This window comes from Panthera onca, chromosome D4 (assembly GCF_046562875.1).
Source record: "Panthera onca isolate mPanOnc1 chromosome D4, mPanOnc1 haplotype 2, whole genome shotgun sequence".
Taxonomy (NCBI): domain Eukaryota; kingdom Metazoa; phylum Chordata; class Mammalia; order Carnivora; family Felidae; genus Panthera; species Panthera onca.
This window is the reverse complement of record NC_138351.1, coordinates 81,295,189-81,317,207: the sequence shown is the minus strand read 5'-3', so window position 1 is coordinate 81,317,207 and position 22,019 is coordinate 81,295,189. Positions and strand designations below refer to the sequence as shown.

General features: G+C 49.6%; 1 protein-coding gene across 2 annotated transcripts in view; it reads left to right on the top strand.

The window, feature by feature from the left end:
• The window catches only part of GGTA1 (glycoprotein alpha-galactosyltransferase 1 (inactive)), a 56,999-nt gene that overhangs the window by 2,334 nt on the left and 32,646 nt on the right, over window positions 1–22,019 (top strand). The window lies entirely within an intron of this gene.

Below are 22,019 nucleotides of genomic sequence, written 5' to 3'. Positions count from 1 at the left end.
TATCATAGCCCAACACAACAGGGTAGGGGATCTTGTTGCCTCATTTTATAGTAAAGGAAATGAAGTTCAGAGAGGCCAAGTAACTCACCCACGGATGCTCAGCTTCTAACTCAAGGCTGGGATTTGAATGCAGCCCTGTCTGACTCTAAGGCTTGTGCTCTTTATATTACATCATCTCTCCTAATGGTTAGAAAACAGCTAATGGACAGACATCATTAAGATGGGAGCAAGAGTGAGCGAGAATAGCTGAAAGGGGACAGCATTAAGCCGGAGACTGGGCATTCATATAGGGACATTCACACTATAAATATAATTGTATTTGAAATGACTGTGTTTTCTGCCCTGTACGTTCTTTTTATTTTAGTGGTTTTTGGTAGATCCTTACAAATTATTTTTCTAATTTTTAATTAAAGTATCATCTAGATACAATAGTATCCACAAATCTTCAGTTCAAACATGTTTTGACAATTGTTCACACCTATGCAACCACCACGCAAAGTGACAGGTAAATATTTGCAACATCCTGGAAAGTTTCCATTTCCAACTAATTTTCCTTCTGTCCCTCCCAGACAACCATTTCCTGATTTTATTACCATTGATTAATTTTGCCTGCTCTTGTACTTCGTGTAAATAGAATCATACTGTATATCTCTGGTTTATTTCACTTGACGTAGTGGTTTCCAAATTCACCTGTATTGCTGCATATATGAGTAGTCTGTTCCTTTTTATTGCTTGAGTAGTAGTTTATTCTGTTGTATGGGTATACCACGGTTTGCTTATTTATTCCCTTACTGAGGAACGCGTTGGGTTATTTCCAGTTTGAGCTCTTATTTCTTGTAGAATTCTTTTGTGGACATTGGTCTTCATGTAGGACTGAAATTCGTGGGTCATAGGGTATACCATTTTACCTTCCCACAGCAACGTAAGGCTCTTGCAATTATTCCACATGCTTGATGATATTTGGTGTTGCTTTTATTTTAGTCGTTTTGATTTTAGCCATTTTAGTGGCAGGGTGATGGTATCTTATACCTTCTATTTTTATGATGCAATTTTAAGGGCTGTTGGAGAAGACAGCATGAACAGGGGGCAGAATATAAAATAAGATGGTGGTGTGGAGGCCACCAGAAGCCATGCCTCCGGAGGGAAGGAACCTAATGGAATTGTTGGAATTGTGACATTAGGAATAGGAAATTCTGGGCTTAGGAGAGCTCTCTGTGTATCACCTGCAATTTAAGACCTGGTACTTTTACTCTATAAACTAAGCAAGTTTGTCCACGCTTATGGCTTTTTTTTTTTTTTAATTGTTTTTAAAGTCTATTTATTTATTTTGAGAGGGGGGGGAGGGGCAAGAGAGAGGGAGAGAGAAAGAATCCCAAGCAGGGTCCGTGCTGTCAGCACAGAGTGCAATGGGGGCTCGAACTCATGAACTGTGAGATCATGATCTGACCTGGAAAGCAAGAGCCAGACACTTAACTGACTCAGCCACCCAGGTGCCCCCATGCCAATGACTTTAAATGCTACCTCCAGAGCAGTCATCTTTATCTCCAGTTCACATCTCTGTTTCGGGTCCCCGATTCACATGTTTCACTGCCCACTGGGCATCTCTTCTTGGATGTCTCAAAGATGCTACAAACTTGGCAAGGCTGGACACAACTCATTATCTCGTATTGGCTTTCTGTCATGGGTCACTGGATGAATGATGGCACCACTAGCTGAGAGAATACATAACGAGGAACATTTGGGTCAAGGGCAGAGATAATGTATTTGGTTCCACGCTAAATGGTGTGGAGCAGCCTGGGAAGATAAGGGCAGGAAGATGCACTGGGCAGTTAGGAGATTACTGAAATCTGCTGGAAGTAATTTTGGTGGGATGGAGGACAGACAAGTTAGATTGCTGAGATATGAGAGGGAAAGAAGTGGAGATGGTGAGTACAGGCAATACTTTCAAGAAATTTGTGTGAAAAGGCCAGAGGGAGATTGAGCTACAGTTGTAGGAAGGTGAAGGTGAAGGGAAGGATTTTAGGATGGAAAAGACAAGGGAGATACAGGCCAGGGGAAGGACTCAGTCTAAGAGAGGTAAGAGATGGCCAATAGGGCAAAATTCTAGAGGAGCAGAAGGATGGATGTCTCCACCTCTGTGACTGGGTGTGAGTGAATGAAGGTTCCAATGTGTATCGACTACAGAATTCTCTATTGACCTTCCATGTGCACAACTCTTAATCATGACGTGGAAAGTTCTTCACCATCTGCTCCCTTTGTGTCTCATATAGTGTGCATCACATGATACTATCATAGAGTATCACTATATGAGACATGCTATAGTATGTCTCATGGAGGGTGTATCAGCTAGCTTTTGCTGCAGCTATGCTGCATAACAAACAACCCCCAATCTTAACTTCTGACCACAGAAGTTTATTGTTCACCTTACATGACGGCTGGAGAGCCATTGTGATACATGGTTTTGTGGCTGTGCTGCAGGTGCCAGCCAGCCAGAAGATCTGCCCATGTGTCTTCTCATTGCAGGACATAGGCTGAAAGAGCTGCTTCTATCTGGTATATGTCATGTTCATGGTTAGAGTTGGAGGAAGAAGGACATGATGTAATGCCTCTTAAAGCCTTTACTCTAAACTGGCACACTGTCACTTCTACCCACATGCTGCTGGTCAAAGCCAGTAATATGTCCATGCCCAGAGGCAATGGGACAGATGTATATACAGGCACATTTTGTTTTATTGTGCTTTGCAGACATTGCATTTATTTATTTATTTATTTATTTTATTTTTTTTACAAATTGAAGGTTTGTGGCAACCCTGGGTCCAGAAAGTCTAGGTGCGCCATTTATGGCAACAGCATTTGCTCACGGCACCTTTTGGTCATTCTTGCAATTTCTTCATGATTTCAACAAACGCTTTCACTATTACTGTATTTGCATTGCTGCAATCTCATGAGAGAACCTTGGCAGATGAGAAGCTGCTTCTTATGGATGAGCAAAGAAAGCGGTTCCTCGAGATAGCATCTACTGGTGAAGAGGCCGTGAAGATGGTTGAAATGACAACAAAAGATTAAGCATATCACATCAGCTTGGTTGATGGAGCAGCGGCAGGGCTTGAGAGGACCGGCCTCAATTTTAAAAGAAGTCCTAATGTGGGTAAAATGCTATCGAACAGTATCACATGCTACCGAGAAATCATTCTCGTAAGGGAGAGTCAATTGATGGAGCTCGCTGCACCGGTGTCTTATTTTCAGAAATTGCCAGAGCCACCCCACCCTTCAGCAACCAACGTCAAGGCAGCCCTTGACAGCCCTCTGCCTTTGCTGTCTGGCAGAGAATGATGCTCGGGAACAGTAATCCAAATGACCACATATATTTGTTAAGGACTCCCCGATACGAGTCTCCATTTATTCTTTTCTCTCTGAACTAATCCCCCCCGCACGGCCGACCTACTCCTTGGTACCGTGGCTCTCTCTTCAAGCATGGCGGTGTGCTTTCAAATCGCTGTATTTCTGCACACACGATCCCTCTGTCTGGGAGTCTCCCCCCCGCCCCGCCCCCAAATCTATGATCTAGGCAGTCCTACCTCTTTGTTGTCCTTTTACTTCCGTCCCTCTGCTCCTGCTTAGTTGAGGTGCACCTGCACCCCTCTCCAGCCCGGAGAGGCTGGGCTGCTGTGACCTCCAGTACATCTTGTCCCCGCAGCCTAAGCCTTCCCAGACACCACACTGACTGGGTTTTGGATCGCTCCCAGGCTCCACTCTGCCCTCAGAGTAAGTTACATGTTCCTTTACGTGACATCCAAGATCCCGCACGAGCCGCTCTCTGAACAGCTTTCTTCCCATCACCCTATCCCTTCGACTTTCTGCTCCAGCTTCAGGGATCTCCTACAGTTCCTGACACCCTCTCCTGGCTTTATGCCCCTGGGCTTTTTCCCATGCTGCCCCCTCTGCCTGGAACCCCTTCCTCCCTTCCTCCCCAAATCCACCTGCAGACTCCTACTCATCCTTCAAGACCCAGCTCAATCATCATCCTCTCGGTGAAAAGGCAGTTTCTTCATCCTGCCCCCCGCTCCCCCTCCCCCGCCACCCTGGGCATCCTGAACTTAACATTCCGTCACGTGTGGTCCTTTCTTCCTTTCTCTGTGAGCCGCAGGAGCCAGAGGGCACGCTGCACACGACCACCGCCCTCTTAACTGACCTGCTCCGGTGGTTAAGTGTGGCCTCCGGAGGCCCCCTGCTGAGTGTGCACCCTTAGTAGCTGTCAGGCCCGAAGCAAGACCCCTCACCTCTCTGCCTGGGCTGAACGGTCGGCTCACAGGAGCTTCATCGCGCCCCTCAGAGAGGGAGGCCAGGTGGGTTAGTTTGGGAAGTCACACTGATAGAGAGTCCGGTCCGTGTACTAAAAGCAAAGGGGTCATCATTTAGTATACTCAACCCAGAATAACTTCGAAAAGGCCTTTCCGTTCGAAAAAGAGGAAGTAAAAAAATGTCGTTTAAGTCTCCAGCCAGAGAGCTACTCTCCGCTCGGCTTGTCCAAACCCAGCGTGGAGGCCGCAGAGGTCGGCTGCATGCAATCAGACCCAGCCGGGGGGGGGAGAAGGGGGGGGGAGGGAGCTGCCAGGACGCGGGCTCCAGCAGCCACTGTGCTCATTTTTATTGCCACATAGAGTTTCCGTGAGGGAGAGGTGGTGATGGCTGGTGGCGGGATGGAGACCCCACGCCGTGCGCTCACGTTTCTGGGCGCCGGGGAAAGCCCGCGCAGGCATTCCCCGAGGGAGCTGGGTGGTGGGCATGTGCTTCCTGTGGCTCCTCTCTGAAGCCACGTGTGCTTGGCAGATGGCAATGGCAGGAGAGAGTGTGGTGCTGCCCCTTGAGGCAGGTCCCAACTCAGGGGAGTGAGTGATCTGAGAGGGAGGAGGAGGGCCCAGGCAGAGCATGTCTGGGAAGCCGGGGGCAGAGCGGGGTTCCCGGGAGGATGTTGGCAAGAGGGTTGAATGGCACTGAGAGGCTGGGTGGGGAGAATGAGCCCTGGAAGGAGGTCAGCTGGCTATGGGTTGACAGCAAAACCCCGGGGAAACAGAAAAATAAGTATGGAATTATTATAATTGGGGTTGTCTACGCTAGTCGGCAGTTTGAAGAGTGAGGTCGTGTTTCCATCTTGTTTGAGCATCACAAAAGCACTGTGAGGGTCAGAAAATTAGAAATAATTCCCCTGCGTTATGTGGGGGGAAACCGAAGGATGGACTTCTAATGTTTTGGCCAAAGTCTCTCAAGAATGAATGGCAGAACGAGGGCACGGAAGCCAGGTCCGGACTCCAAATATAGTATGGCCTGGAGACCCCGGCAGGGGGCAGGCAGGGAGAGCAAAGGTGGTTCCGAAGGCTCAGGGATGCTGGGCCCCAGATCCATGTCTCGCCCAGGACAGGGCTCCTGCCTGGTGCTGCTCAGACAGAAATCAACCAGAGGGTGAAAGGCAGCTTCTGGAAGAGGCTAGGAGAGGGAGGCCAGGTCTTGTGATTAGTTCTTAAGGAAAGTTCTTAATTCCATCCCTGCTCTTGTCTTCAGGACCCTTGCTTTAAATGTCCACTGACGGGCAGGACACTGAAAAGAGTCTGGGCTGAAAGTGAGCTGGCCCAGCCCCATCCTGTACTGGTGCTCCCAGCGGTCGGAGCCGCTGGGGCCTCAGTTTCCCTGTCAGCAAAATGGCCCCGAGGCCGTGATCTAGCAAACTTCTCTCTGAGCAACTCCTGCTGTTAAAACAGCAAGTCCAAACCCCCAGGAAATGAACACTCGAACTAAAAGCCAAAGGGGAGGAGGAGCTGTTGTGCCCGGAGGGAGCCCGAGGTTGTGGCTCCCATTTGCCAGATGGGACACCGGGGACGTGGTTCTGGGAGATGCACCTGTTCCAGAGACTCATGCTTTGAAATTAGCTATTCATTCAGCATTCACTGAGCCACCAGAAATTCACTCACTCATTTACTGACACACCCAGAATACGTTGGGCAGCTGCCGTGTGCTATGCTAGATACCTGAAGGTAGCAGTGAACAGAGACACAGTCCCCGCCCACGGGGACGCTGGGATTCTCTTGGGAGATAGTCGTAAAAAAAAAAAAAAAAAAAACAACCGCACAGCGAGAGCCATGAAGAAGAGCAGGGTGGGTGTCACGGGGGCCTGAACCTGTCGGGGGAGGTAGTCAGATAGGACTTCCTTGAGGAAGCGCCCTGTACGCTGAGCCCTGTGGGAGTTAGGGGGTAAAGAGGGAAGAGGGTTTCAGGCAGAGGGAAGAAGCTGTGAGAACCAATCATCCTGATATCCCTCTGGCTGTTCCAGAGCCCAGACAGCCTTGGTGGCCAGAGGAGCACAGAGGAGGAAGCAAGCCCGGGACAACGGGCCAGGTGCCCAGAGGGATGACGTTGTTGGGGTTGGTAGCATCTGTGTGCAAAAGCACTGCTGCCCCCCCTCCCTTCTCAGGGAACCATGAGTCCTCAAGTGGCCGGCAGGCTGTCCCTGAGAACGACTTGCCTGGCATCTGTGGGGAAGGCAAAGAAACTGCTCAGAATCAGTGGCAGGGGTTCCTGGAAGGGGGGCATGGCTCCCTGAATGCAAGGACTGGTCTTCGTTTGCTCGGTTGACTAACTCTTTCGTGGTCTACACGGTGGTATTTTGCATAGCAAATTCTGTTTTCAGATGTTAGCCAGAGCTGTGCAAAGGAAGGGAAAATTAATGTTCTTATGTGCAAATTTAATTGAGAGCTTGGGAATTCGTTCCTTGGCGTGCAAGTGCTCAGTAAATGTTTGGGGCTGATGTATTGAGTAGCACATGGACCGTGTACTGGTCAGAGATCAGGGTTGCAAGCAACAGATGGAGATTCTAGCTCGCTGTGGCAGAAAAGGCACGCATTGGAAGGATTTCTTTTATTGCTCATAGTATCCCTGGGAAGGCTAGAAAACCAAGCTGGCAAGAATCAGTAGAAGTTGGGCCGTAGATAACACAGAGTCTTGTATGGCAATTAATTCTAATTTCTTAAAATGTTTATTCATTTCTGTGAGACAGAGAGACAGAGCACGAGCGAGGGAGGGGCAGAGAGAGATGGAGACACAGAATCCGAAGCAGGCTCCAGACTCGGAGCTGTCAGCACAGAGCCCGACGCGGGGCTCGAACTCACAGACCGCGAGATCATGACCTGAGCCAAAGTTGGACGCCCGACCGACTGAGCCACCCAGGCGCCCCGCATAGCAGCTAATTCTAGCTCTCGCTGCCCCTGAGGCCGCTGTAACATTTCATGGGCGTCCGAACCTTCGTGCCATTTCTTTAGGATGTAACACCACTAACTGGTCAGGCCTAGGTGACTCACGTGCATTCCAGGTGCATATGGACAAACGGGAAAGTGTCTGGCCTGTTCTGCTCCGGTGGCAGGAGGGGATTCCTGATGCTAAGCTGAGAAGCTGCAGAATTCGCCAAAGCCATGAGAGTTGGGGCCCCCTTAGGGCCATAGAATCCTGCAGGTCTAAGGAGGGCCACACAGCTGTAACTGCGGGCAGGAGAAGGCTTCTGGGGAACTCTCGGAAGGGCAGCCTGGCCTTGGTCAAGTTATTGAACCTCCGGACCTCAACGTTCCCAGGTGTAAGATGGGTTGGTGTGGATTTCAGAGACAAATGTGTCTCGTGACGTGATGCTATTAAATGGCAGCTACCCTTATGATTATTATCAGTGGAAGTCTAGTATCTTCACTCAGCTGTTATCAGAACAGTTATGTATTTAAAGGAAGGAAACCTAACATGAAAATCCAGAAGTAAGACACACACTTCTACAGATTCTCTGCAGGAGTTCCTTTAAATTTTTACCTTCTGGGGCAGCTGGGTGGCTCAGTCGGGTAAGCATCCAACCCTTGATTTTGGCTCAGGCCGGGGCCTTACGGCTTGTGAGATCGAGCCCCGTCTCAGGTTCTCCGCTGACAGAGCGGAGCCTGCTGGGGATTCACTCTCTCTCTCTCTCTCTCTGCCCCTTCCTTGCTCCCACTCGTGCTCTTCCTCTCAAAATAAATAAACACTTAAAAACAAACAAACAAACAAACAAACAATAAATAAAAATTTTTACCTCCTCGGGACACTTACCATGGGACTTAATTGTATCAAAACCAAATAAACAAATGAACGAATGAATCACCATCTTAGAGACCCTTGATGAATATTGTTGACCAGAGCCGCGGTTTTGCAGAAGCAGACAGATCCGTTTACAGATCCCAGTCTTGTTTCCTCACCGTGGAAACCTTAAAAAGGGAAGAGAAAGTTCAGGCCATGTGACTGGAAGCTCCCCGCACCCCCCGCCCCCACAACCCCAGGGGAGTTGGGGCTACACCGCACACCCTCTGGCCGGAAGAACACAGACTCCCACGAACACAGAAGGCCCGGATTAGATCTAGACAGTGTGACTAGCTCCCGGAGAATTGAAAGCCCTGCTATGTGGTGTTTGCCAGTCTCTTAAGTGTAAATATTTACACCATGACCACGTTCAAGCCGCCACTTGAGGGAGCCTACTTTTCTATAGCATTTTCCGCTACGTCTCAACACAATTGGTGCACATAACCTCAGGAGCATACCATGTAATGAAACAATTAGGAAGCGATGGGTTTTGATGGATACTTTCGTTCTTAATAGGACTCATTTAATTATAAGCTTATACAATTGAATTTTTAATGACGGCTGTATTTAACGGCTCACTTGCCAAATTCCTAAAAATTGAACGGTTGGCCCTTGCAAGCCAACGTGAGCCAACAACAGCACACTACTGGCTTGGGAGGTCCCTGGGGACCCCAGAGAGAGGCTGGCGCAAGGAGGATCCCCAGACAGCAGCTCCCTCACCCCCGAGTCAGTCTCCAACACGTCGACATCTTTTATTTGCTTTATAACCCTTTCCACCGCCGAGTTTATATTATATTAATATATTAATTAATTTTGATACTATTACCAAACAATAATATTTAATGAGTAATGTATTAATATATTCTATGTAATATATGTTATATTTCCACTGAAACTATATATCCTTAATTATTTGTTAATTACAACTATTAATTTTATCTGCTTACCAACTGGAAGGTGAGCTCTGTGGGAATAGAGTACTTACCTCTTTGGTTCGCTGTCGAGTCCTGAGTGCATCGATGTAGCAGGCCTTCAGTAACCATGGGTCCGTTGAACAAATGGAAGTAAGTCAAGGAGCCTTCAAGGGTTCAAATCCTGCCTCTGCTATAAAAGTCATCTTTTCTTGAACCTTTTCCTTCATCTGTGAAAGAAAAGGATTTGGGCGGAGGCCCCTAAGGTTCCCTTCAGCTATAAAAAGGCTCGATCCCTGAGAAAGACATCCCTTCCGAACATGGCTGCCAAACAGAGATTCGCAACTGAGCATCTTCAAGGGTAGGAGCTAGTGCCTGGGTTTTGAGGACCGTCGGTTTTATTCTTTTCCTCTGTGGACAGCTTTTTAAAACACTGAGTGCCAGTGACTCTCCTTGAGCAGCCATGACTGGTCCCTGCCCAGCCCTCTGGGCTCTGCTGAGAGCCAGTCGCTGCCTATTCAGTGGCAACAGATATTTCGAGACCCATTGCATTTGCCACTGGGTGAAATGCTCTCGGGTCAAGACGGGCAGTCTGCCTGGGTGAGTCGTTCTAGAAAGATAGGAGCCCAGAACTCCACCTTGGACACAGAGCCCACTGGAGCCACGTTGGGCAGCTGCAGGAGACAGAGCAATGACCCTGTGTCTCCTGCACCATGCCTGATGCCTTGATGTGGAAGAACCATCCTTCTTTGTGACTAATCCTCCACGGATGATATTTTGTTAAAATACAGCCAATTGAACATACTCTCAACTTCTCTGCCTCCTCACGGAGGAAAAAACGGCATCCTTCTGCGGGCCACGCTTTGAGAGCCACAGCCCTGGGGGACGTAGGTCAAGGCTCCTTTTCGTTCCCACAGCGGCTGGCAGAAGCAGGTATTTTGTGTCCTGCCTGTGCTGGGGAGGACACTGAGGCTGGGCCGGGTTCTAGGATCTGCTTCCTCTGAGGGACGGGGCTGCCGCCGTGGTCCTCACGGCCGGCCTGGTCCGTGTATGGGCAGGGCGAGAAAGGGAAGTGATCCAGAAGCCAGGGTGATGATAAAAAAAACAGCTCACACTTACTGGCCACTTATTCACGTCAGATGCTGTCTAGGAGCTCTACAGGAGCCCTGCCTGTTCCTCATCGAGAAACCCCAGTTTTACAAATGAGGAAACTGAGGCACAGAAAGATTAAGAAATTTCCCAGGGCCACCCGGTGAAGGAGAGATTTGATTCTCAGATATGGGCAGGGGGTGATGGCCTTCATCATGGCACCACACCGCCTCCCGGAAGAAAAAACAGAGTGGGCAGGGACGTGGCACAGTCCCGAATTCAGTCCCCTTACTCAACAGATGGGGAAACCCAGGCCCAGAGAGGGGCGTGAGCCAGAGCCTAGGTGTCCTGCCCTCCACCTTCTACTCCGTCCCGGGATTCAGTGCCTTCAGAGGAACGGTCACAGGGACGCCCTCAAGACTGTTAATCTGCTCATTCTGGACTGCACGGCCCCTGCGAATGCACCAGGGTGGGGGTGACGTAGGGGGCCCAGGTAGGCACCAGTAGTGCCCTCCGCCCACACTGTTGGAGAAATGTCTTTGGCACGGACTCTCAGCTTTGGTAGAAGGTTCAGAAACTCGTCGTTCCCCCAGTCACCCGCCCAGGCTTCAGAGAAACAAGCCGCTCATCAGCTCCTGGATGTCACATTTCCTGTTTGTGTGCCCGGAATGAGGTACAGCTCTTGGTGAAAGGCAAGGGGAGGGGGGAGCCTTGTTACTGGAATTACCATTGTCGGTGATGAGAAGAGCCTAGAAGGCTGTACCTGAATGCTTCGTTCTGTAGCTAGGGACACTGAGGCCCGAGAGTGTAAGAACCTATTCTACGAACTTGTCCAGGGAGCTGGAATCACAATGGTTGTAGGTTTGGGTTTGGTTTGTCCCTTGTTCGTTTGTCTGTTGAGGTGATAAAATCATAGAATGTGTGAGCTGGCAGAAATCTAAGAGGTGCCCCATCCACCTCCCTATGTTTTGCAGATGAGAGCCTGAGGAGGGGGTGGGGATGGGAGGGCACTTTCTGAAGAACAGAGCCCTGAGGAGAACTCGCTTTTTGAGTCAACATACAACAAATGCCATTGACTGCCGCCTCTCTGCCAGCTAATTAATCTCCGTCTCATGGAGAGATGTGTGTCAATCAAAGAATCACACCTAGGTGTCCAAATAGGGGTCAGTGCCCCAACGGAAGGACGTAGGGTGCTACAAAGGAGCGTAAGAATAGAACGGGGAAGCCTTCCCTTGGGGGGTGACATTGTCATTGAAGCTGAAGGACCGGAAGGAGGGTGCATGGGTGTGAGGGGGCCGGGAAAGGTGTCTCAGGCGGAGGGGAGAGCCGGTGGCAATGTCTTGAGGCAGGAAGTGCCTTATTTTGTACATGAGAACGCCAAAGCCCAGAGATTGGAAGTGAACCTAGTGTAGTGCCTCAAAGAATTTTTCTTCCTGTCCCCTCCTCACCTTTTCTTTAAAAAAAAAATTTTTTTTCTTTTAAGGAGAGAGGCAAGAGACTAACACCTAACTAAACAAAGGACTTTGTGGCAGAGCTGGAATTATCAGCCCCCCCTCCGCCATTTCACGCCAAGGGAGTTTGAGAAAACCCTGTATCTGGTTATTCCCCAACTGTGTGCCTTTGAAAAAGACAGACAGCCTCTTTGAGCTTCTGTTTCTTCATCCGTGAAATGGAGCCCATCTTCCTTCTCTGAGGATTTCACCCAGACTCCCACGAAAGAGCTTTATGCTGGCCAATGTGGGAGCTAGAGCTGGGCTCCATGGGGCTGCTGGGCTCCCTTCGCCTGCCTTCCAGGGCCATCCTTGAACCCCAGGTCTGAAAGAGCCTCTCTTCTCCCTACTGTTTTACCGTGATTCTAAAACCTGCCACTCGGCATTAGCTACCTTTGGCACTACTCTTCAACGTCCCACCGAGACACGCGTGAATCTTGAACAGTGAACTAGGGTGCAAAGGAAGAAGCTTGTGAGCACCTACCATGCACCCAACACCTCAGTGACACTTTACACAGGCGACGTCGTTTAACCCCTACCATAGCCCTACAAGGTGGGTGCCTTTCTTCCCATTGGTTGGGTAAGGACACTGCCTGAGGTCACATGGCCAGTGAGGAAGCACTCTGTGGGCAGGCAGAGGGCCCAAGAGCCAGGAAAAGTGGACCCAGGCGGTCTAGGGCGGAGGGCACCCTGGCAGGTAGACACATTGGCTGCCTTTCCAACCATTAATATCCTTGGAATATTTGGTCAACATTTATGTGTGTGGGGGGGGGAGATGATGGAGGGGGTGGATTTGCAGTGAACACAAAGGGCCTCTTCTGGATTCTGAATCCTTTCTACCCAAGGACATCTTCCAGAAGCAGACGGGATAGAAATTCACTGACGAAGTCACTTCCCCAGCTGCAGTGCCTTACTGTCCTGGGGAAAACGTTGGCTGTCTCCCACTTTTCTGCAGCTTTCTTTCTCTCTTCAGTTTGCATTTGAGTATCTCCAAGCCAGACAGCTTCTTGGGAAGCTCATTAGAAGATTTATTTGGGTTCCGTTTTTATTTGAAACTTATTTAAATATAGATGAGGACAACTAGTCTTAAAAAGGGGAGGCAGTCTGCCTGTCATTTATTTTGACTGAGCAGCTTGGTGTATACTTGAGTTGGCATCCTTGAACTTGGCTCCTTGTATTAAGTACATAAAGTATTGCTCCCATTTACGTAAAGGACAACAAGGCATTTTTGGGAAGTGTCAGAGAACCACCAGATTTGTTTAATTAAATAGCTGTGTGTCCGGTTTCGGGAGTAATTTATTCTCGTTGTAGAACATTTGAAAATGCAGAGAAGTGGAAAGAATAAAGTGATCAGTCTGCCACAATCTCGTCGCACACAATTCACCATTGTCACCATGCCGATCTAGTTCTGGCTGGTATTTTTTTTTTTATTGTGGTGAAATATACATGACATAAAATTTACCATTATAACATTTTTTGAGTGTACCATTCAGTAGCATTAAATACACTTGCATTATTGTGCAACCATCCGTACTGTCCACCTCTGGAACATTTCCATCATCCAAAACAGACGCTCTGTCCCCCGGAAGCAATAAACTGCTCATTCCCTCCACACCCCAGGCCATGGTATCCCTCACTCTACTTTCCACCTCCAGGAATTTGACTACACACCTCATCTAAGTAACATCATCCAGTGTTTGTCCTTTTGTGTCTGGCTTATTTCACTTGGCACGTTTTCAAGGTTTATCGCCGTTGAAGCGGGTGTCAGAATCTCGTTCCTTTTCAAGGCTAAATAATACTCCGTTGAATGTATACACCATATTTTGTTTATCCATGCATTCGTCAGTGGACATCTGAGTTGTTTCTACCTTTTTGGCTATTGTGAATAATGCTGCCTAGACATTGTTGTACAAATCTCACTTCAAGTCTCCGTCCTCAATTCTTTTGGGTATAGAGAATTCCATGTTTAATTTTTTGGGGAACCGCCATACTTGTCCAGTAATTCTGATGTATTAGATCCAGAGCTGAGATCATAGCCTTTGTGCAGTTTGGTATCTGGCTTTCTCATTTAACGTTCCATTTTATTACCTATTCTTCAAAAACATTTTTTTAAGTTTGTGTAATATTCTATTGCATTGCTATCCACATTTCCCCCCTCCACTCATTGATTTCTGGACCACACCAGAAGATTTTAAATCGTGATGGTCAAATAAAGAGCCTGGTAAGCAGGCTCCATGCTGTGTCCACACCTGTTTGAGAAATATTCAACAAAGGTAGGTTAACTGCCTTTAAGGAATTTAAAAATTTCTCTTAGGGGATTCTTGGATGATCAGCCAATTCAGTGGTTTTAAAAGTTTTTTCTACTCCAGGTAGCCAGAGTGCCTGGGTGGCTCAGTTGGTTAAGTATCTGACTTTGGCTCAGGTCACGATCTCACGGTCTGTGGGTTCGATCCACATGTCAGGCTCTGTGCTGACAGCTCAGAGCCTGGAGCCTGCTTCAGATTCTGTGCCTCCCTCTCTCTCTTTTCCTACCCCGCTTGTGTTCTATCAAAAAATAAATAAGCCTTAAAAAAAATTTTTTTTAAAGTTCTTTGTAGCCAGGGTGCCTGGGTGGCTCAGTTGGTTAAGCGTCCGACTTTGGCTTGGGTCATGATCTCGCAGTTCATGAGTTCGAGCCCTGCGTCGGGCTCTGTGCTGACAGTGTGGAGCCTGGAGCCTGCTTCGGATTTATCTCCCTCTCTCCCTACCCCTCCCCTGCTCACGCTCTGACTCTGTCTCTCAAAAATAATAAATTAAAAAAAAAAAAAGTTCTTTGTAGCCAAGGAAACTTTACTACAAACAAAATGGTGCATAGAAGCACAGCATATAATAGCAAACAGATAAAAGGGAAGATGAACTAAAGAAGTGTGGATGGGGGCTCAGAGTTCTGCTCTCTCGGCACCCCATCTCCCCCTCTGTGGTGTCTGAGGCACTTTGGGAGATTCACGGGTTCTCCAGAACAAAATTTGAAAAACCACCAGGCTGACCCGGCGCCTTTATTTTAAAGAAGGGATGACATCTCGGGACTGGAAGGGACTTACCTGAGGTCAAGTTCATTCTTGTACTCATTCATTTTTTTTTTTTTTTCTCAACATGTAGCACCTACTGCCTGCATGTTGGAATCACTTAAGAAGCTTGTAAAAATAAGGTTCCGGGGAGTCTTCTGGACTCCAAGGCAGTAGATGTAGGGAGACACCAGGACTGGATTCCTTGCTCCGCAGTCCACACTGGGCAATGTGGGGTGCTCACATTCCAGCCCCTGCATTGTCACTTGCTTGTCCTTCAACCCTGAATGCTGTTCCCCACCCACTCACCCTTTGAGGCCCAGTTCAAACGGAGCCCCTTCCTCTTTGAAGCCTGGCTGCCCAGCCCCGTGCAGACGGCTTACTCCTTCCTCTGTGGCCCCAGAACAGAACACATCACTTCCATCCCTACTCGCACTGACTTCTTTCCGTCGCAGGTAACAAATAGTTCATTGCTTCTAGCACCGGCTCCCCGACCAGTATGTAAGCTTGTATGGTCTCTGCATCCCCCACAGTTCCGGGCACACACTGGGTGCTTTGTGATTATTGACTGGAATTGGATCTGATACACACCCCGTATTTGGAGGATAAAAAAATCAGCTAGCAACTTATGGAAGGTCATGTAGCCCATCAGAGCAGTGTCTGGACTGGCACCATGTGTCCTGAGGCTCAGCACTCGGCACGGGCCAGCTGGCAAAGAGGACAGCTGTCTGGTCTGGGCAGGGAGCGTTGGCTCCGGCTGCCTTATCCCCGAGTCCGATAATAGCCCGGATTTTCTGAAATCTAGCAAGTTCTGCCTGGCTTGTGATTCAGTGTGCCTGTTTGGACGCCTGCAATTTACTTTATAAACCGTAAGCATATAGAAGATGGGATATCACGTTAGTGCTATTTAGACTGAGCCAGTGCCCAGATGCTAAGAAAACAAGTCTAACGGGGGAAGGCCAGCTAGTCAACCCTCAAGGAGGCATAGTCTGGGCCTAAGGTCAGCCAGCATTATATCCAGAGGCAGCTGCTACAAACCCTCCTATGATCCCCATTTGTGATCCACAGCTGATGCTTTTCTAATGAGCACACTGGATACTAAAAACTACGGTGTTTTTTTTGGGCGGGGGGAACAAGTGACTTGTTTATTACGATGAACGTTATCCAGGGGCTCATGCTGCTGACATCAGAGTATTTATGCTAGTTAGGTATTTATGATGTGCGGATGGGCTAAAGTATCGATTATTCTCTCCCTAACCTTGGGTGAAGATGTCGTAGGGTCCCTTACCCAGCCAGGAGCTCTGGGTTCTGTGGGATCGCTGGGGACAGAAGCCTGCCTCTGGAATCCTGGCAGCCACCTTTGCCATGGGCGCCTTTGGCATCCGGAGAAGTCCATAGACTCCTTCTGAGAATGTTTGAAAATATAAGAAATAAAATAAAATAAATGAGATTATAGAAGAAACGAGTCGAGTTGAACTCTAGTTATGAAAATATTAATAGTCGGGGTTGAATTTCAGCCCAGCCCAACGGAGATCTTTTCTCATCTGCAAGATGGGGATGATTTTGGCACCTGTCTTCACAGAGGGCCGTGGGAATTGAGTGGTGGGTGTCCCGTGCTCAGAACACAGCTTGACACGTTGTGTGCGTTCAGCACAAAGAGTAGTGTTTGTGGTTGCTACTACTGCTGTTATGAACTATTATATAAAATACAGATTCCTGCCCTTCAGGAGCTCACAGTCTGGATTGGGAGAGTAGGTCTGTGTGAACTAGTAATTAAAAGGAGACGTTAAGGTGTAGACGAAAAGCCCGATGAAGGGCTAAGAGGAGCTCAAAAGGGGGTGACGTGGCTTCTGGCTAAAAGAGTACCAGGTAGCGGCCAAGCTTTGGGGCCGGCCAGGCTTCGGTTGGTTCTGGCTCTGACCTTTAGCTGTCGGAGCTGGGCAAGCGGTACCGTCTCTCTGGGCCTCAGTTGTCCTTCTCTGTAAAATGTAACAGGAGAATCTACTGTACAGGATGTTGTGAGTTCCACCTCCTCTCCTCCAATGATGGATTGGTTAAGTCACATGTCCTTTACTGCATGGACCACATCCCCCTGCTCGTCTTTCTGGCCCACCCGCCCCGGCCGGTTCAATCCCTGACTGCAACGAATCAGGCAAGTTTCCATCTCTGCCACTGTCCCCGGGCTGGTGAATGGGACCGGGTGGCTGGCTCAGTGCCAACCCCAGCAGGCTTACAGTGCTGCTTGGCACCCTGTGCCCTTACCTCCCAGCCAGTGTCCCCTCCCAGTGTCCACGGCACCTGCTGCTAACCCGGAGGGCTCTCAGGCTGCAGCCCCACTTGCTCTTATCAAGTGATCAGCTTTTTCATAGGAAAGGAAGGCCTTAGAGAACAGCACTCTCAACTTCCTTCTCATTCTTTTCAAATGTAGCTGAATGCTCACCTGTCTTCGGGTCTTAAGGAGAAAATCTCCCCAGGACATTAGAGAAATGTTCTTGCCTCCATTTTACTTGCCTTTGTTCATGCATGGCCCTCACTGATGAGGACAGTGAAGGTTTCCCAGAGAAGAAGGTAGACCTAGAGAAGCTCCTGCTCTGTGTGAGATGGGCAGTGTATCAGTCAGGATGGAGCAGGTTATACTGCAGTAACAAACAGCCCCTAGATCCTAAGGCCCAAACCCATAAAGGTTGATTTCCTACTCTCATGGATATGAGCATCCTGGGCCAGCTGATGGCTGTGCCCTTCACTCACAGACCCAGCCTGATGGAACACCTTCTTTTTTTTTTTTTTTTTTTTTAAGTTTATTTATTTATTTTGAGGGAGAGAAAGAAAGCATGAGCAGGGGAGGGGGCAGAGAGAGAGGGAGAGAGAGAGTCCCTAGCAGGCCTTGCATTGTCAACGCAGAGCCTGCCATGGGGCTCGATCCTATGAACCCTGGGACTGTGACCTGAGTCCACATCAGGAGTCAATGCTTAACCAACTGAGCCACCCAGACGCCCCTGATGGAACACCTTCTTGTATGTACTCCGGAGCACAGAGAAAAAAGAGCCCTAGGAGGTCTTGGCAATTGAATAGCCCACTCTTATTATACTGGTCAGACTAGTCACTAGTCCCTGACCCCAAGGGCCCCAGGAAATGAAATCCTACGGTGAAGGGGGAAAGCTGGACATATTTGGTGGAACAGCATTAATGACTACCTCAGTGGGATATTCCCTTCTGTGCCTGAGGTTAGCAGCCTGGGTCGTGCAGACAGAGCCTTGTGAGTGCAAGGAAACCACACCCAGAGCAAAAACCCCAAAGCCACTTCTCAGCCAGCTGCAAAACTGACAACATCTCGCGGGGAACAAAAGCAGAAGCTCAGAGAAGAAGCTGTGGCCACAAAGAGGGCAGGTGATGCTTCCCTGAGGGCTCTGGGCCTTAAATTCGTGGGGAAGGCAAAGGCAACAGGGTCGGATTGGGGAATTGATGCCACATTTGTCGTAACAGACCCATGCGATGCTTCTTAAGTGGAGCTCGTAGTCAGGTGGTTTTGCTCCATTTCTGAGCTCTTTTTACGTTTATGCTTCGGTGAGGATGTTTTTTCTAAATCGGATGCCTCGCTAGCTTCAGGCCATCCGGTGCTCACCTCTTCCCAGCACCGTCTCTGTGCTCACATCAGCAAGCCCACCATGGCCTCCCCGAATCGTTCAAGAACAGTGGAGCCGGGGAAAGGGAAGGACAGTGATGTGGCCATTCCTGGCATAGGCTTCTGGGGTTTTCTTGGCCACAGATAAGGAAACTTGGGAAGAAGACGGTTGAGTGCAGCCTCCAGCCCCTCCCTCAGCCCTTCGATTTCCTGTGCTGTGGTTACAAGGCATCTCATCCTGGAGAGATGCCAGACACCTGGGTACCAGCTTTGGTCGCCTTACTTCATTGCCAGGTGGCCCTGGATCAGTCATTTATCACCCTTGGAGCCTCAGTTTTCTCATCTAGAAAATAAAGCAGCTCGGGGTGGCTGGGTGGCTCAGCCGGTTAAGCATCGGACTTCAGCTCAGGTCATGATCTCACGGTTTGTGGGTCCGAGCCCCACGTCGGGCTCTGTGCTGACGGATCCGAGCCTGGAGCCTGCTGGGGATTCTGTGTCTCCCTCTCTCTCTGCCCGTCCCCGGCTTGCACTCTGTCTCCCTCTGTCTCTCAAAAATAAATACATGTTAAAAAGAAAAGAGAAAAATGAAGCAGCCCAGAAGACTTGGGGGCATGCTTGAGAGTAGAGTGACCCTGGTCAGTAAGGATGTTCCTGCAGCCACATGGGAAAGGTGGCCTGTGAGATTGTTTTTTTCTGATTCCGCTGGAAATCCATGCAGCTCAGAGTAAGGGAGTGACTGAATGTTGGGGGGCTCCTGTGTCTTTTCTGTCTCAGGACATTCCCCTCAGTTGCAGAATGCCTTTCGTGGCATGACGCTTGGTTTCTGGGCTCAGCCTTGCACTGGCGCTCCATGACGGAGAGGCCATATTGGCTAATCCTTGTAGACCTAGTGGGCCGAACAGTGCCTGGCACGCGGTAGGTGCCAATATTGGCACGAAATAAATGCTTATTTAATGAACGAATAAGCAAGCGGATACACAATTCCCTCCACTTTGACTGAATCAGTGACTTTCAGACTTCCTACGGGGAAGAAGGAGGTTGGAGAAGGCCTTGGCTCCACCCAAAACCAGCTTCCAGGACAGTCACCTTGGCCAAGTCACCTGCCTCCTCCTCTGCCGGTGGAAAAGAGCAGCGCTTACCCTGCTTTGCGGGCTGGGGAGGCTCCAGGAGGTGGGAAGATTTGAAAATGCCCCACGCAAAGGAAGGGCTGGTGGTTTTTAGGACATGGGAACATGGTATACTCTTTGGGGACACAGAGCAGGTGATGCCAGAGCCTGTGAGGGGGAGGTTTCTGGAATAATCATTATTAGGAGTGGAGTAGCTGCCATTTACTGGGCACCTATTCCAACGTCAGGCCCTATGCCTGGCGCTTTATGCGCGCCATCCCATTCACCGTGGTCGAAGAGAAAGGCAATGTTACTCTCATTTTACAGAGGAGAGAGACCAAGTCTCAGAAGGCTCGCATGATTTGCACAAGGTCACCCATTTAGTCAATGCCGGGCCTGTCTCACTCAAATGCAGGCTTTCACCTCTGTGCCACGCTGCCTCCTACCACTATGACGAGGCTGAGACAGACCTTGTGTCTTAGACATCAGTGATGATAACACGAGCTCCCTCTTCCTAAGTACCTGCAAGGAACCAGGAGCTTTACACACATCGTTGCTCATCCTTTCAACAACCCAAGGAGCAAGGAATCGTCCCTGTTTTACAGATGAGGAAGCTGAGGCTCATAGAGTGTAAGTGATTTATCCAGGGCCAAAATAGCAAAAAAAAGTCAACAGGGCTGGGATTTGAGTCCAGACCTGTCTCATTCCAAGAACAGGAGAAGAAAAAGCCACCTCAACTAAAAGTTGTTTTGTTTCATTTTTTAGCTTATGGCTAGAGTTCCTGGAACCGCACCTTTTGAGATTCATTCTTGGAAGTTTCAAGCCAATTTATTACAAGAGACCTAAGAAAACCTAATGTTGGGGCGGGGGCGGGGGGTGGAATAAGGCAAAACAACCTCAGGATTTTCCAGTAAATTCTTAGCCTCTGAATACCTCCTGGCCTGCACAGAGGAAGGAGGGAGCAGTCAAGGTGATCCCAGCCAAGGCACTGAGCAGGACAGGTTGAGGGCAGGGGTGGAGCAGAAGGGCCCCTGGAAGGACTCGGCTTGTACCACCTCTGAGCAGCTGCAGGAAAGACTCTGGGCGCCGGAGAGGGGGATCCTAAGAGACCAGCAGGTGGTAAACACAAGCCCCGGATCCTAGCTAGAAAGGATCTTGAAGAGGACGTCATTGAACTCTCTTTATTCTATTGAACAGGCGTTACATCATAGTGACCCTATGATTTATCCTCCAGACTGGCACACTTTTGAAAGTGCGAGGGGACACTAAAACATCGACCTGTTAACTGCTCCCCGACGGATATAAAACAGAACCATCCTAGGGAAAGCAGTGTGAATGGTCACCCTGATTTTGCAGGGCCTTTCTTGCCCACACCAGGCAAAGGCAAAGGCTGCAGAAAGGCAAAGCACAGGTAGTGGAAATAGGAGGACGGTAAAAACAGAATAAAGCAACAGGAGAGGGACCCTGATGTGGTCAGGAGCCCTGACTTCGGCCGGTAGACGTGTGTGAGGGCCAGCCTGGGTAGTCTGATGGCAGTAGCTGACGCCTACAGATGGCATCTGGGCGTTTGTGGACACATATGTCCCTCTCAGCAGACTTGGATTTGAAAAGTGGAGGCAGTGGGTCTCATTCATTCTGTGCGGCATGTGTCCCCGTCCCAACACGGTGCCTGGTACCAAAGAAGTGCCCCCAAATGTCTATTGATGGAATAAATGCTGGTGGCATGGCCAGGGGAGATGGGGTGTGCGGAGGAAAGGGTCGGCAGCTCTGTCTCTGAGGACCTGTCAGGTTCAGGGGGGAAGACACGGCTGCACGGACAGGCAGAGCTTATTGGCTGCGTGATCTTGTCCGGGTTCCTCAACCTCGGAGCCTCGGCTCCCTGGCCGAGATGGAGAGGATCGTCACTGACCACAGAAAGGGTCCAGTGAAATGGTTTATGTAAATGAATGGTGGCCTTTATTGCTGTGATAACGTTCTGGGAAGCAGGGATCAGTTCCACGCTGAAAAGATGTGCCTTCGAATCAGGGAAGCGTAGAGATGGGGCAGAGTTCCCGCCACTAGAAGCCTCCAAGCAGAGGCTGCCTGGCGTGGATGCCATAAATGGGTGGCCACCTTTCGGAGGTAGGCTGGGCTAGCTGGACACAGCAGGGCTGGGACTCAAGCCGGCCCCCTGAGAGACAGGCTCTGCCCTGGGAGCGAGAACAGGACCCAGGCAGAGACAGGCCTGCAAACATTCCCTTCTCTGCCTGTGAAATGCTTCCTTGCTGGTTCCAGGGCCTCCCGTGGTGGCCGAGGGAGGAGAAGGCCGAGTGGAACTTGCCTCTCAGCGGTTCTGATGCTCTGATCGCAGCCAGATAAAGCCTTGGATTAGGCACACCTGTTGGCTCTGGCCTCCTACCCAGAGGGCCCCTCCTCCACCCACAGGCTGGGGCCTCCCCTTCTGTGTCCCCTTCTGTCTGAAAGCACCAGCCACCCCTGTGCAGAGGCCTGCAGCCAGGGTCCGTGGCAGGCCTTGAGGGGTGCCAAGACCCCCCAGAGCTGGGGTGCAATGCAGAGTAAGAGACACTAGCCCAAGCTTTTCATCTGCCAGGAGGCGGAGGGCGGGGGGAGGCGGGAGCTGG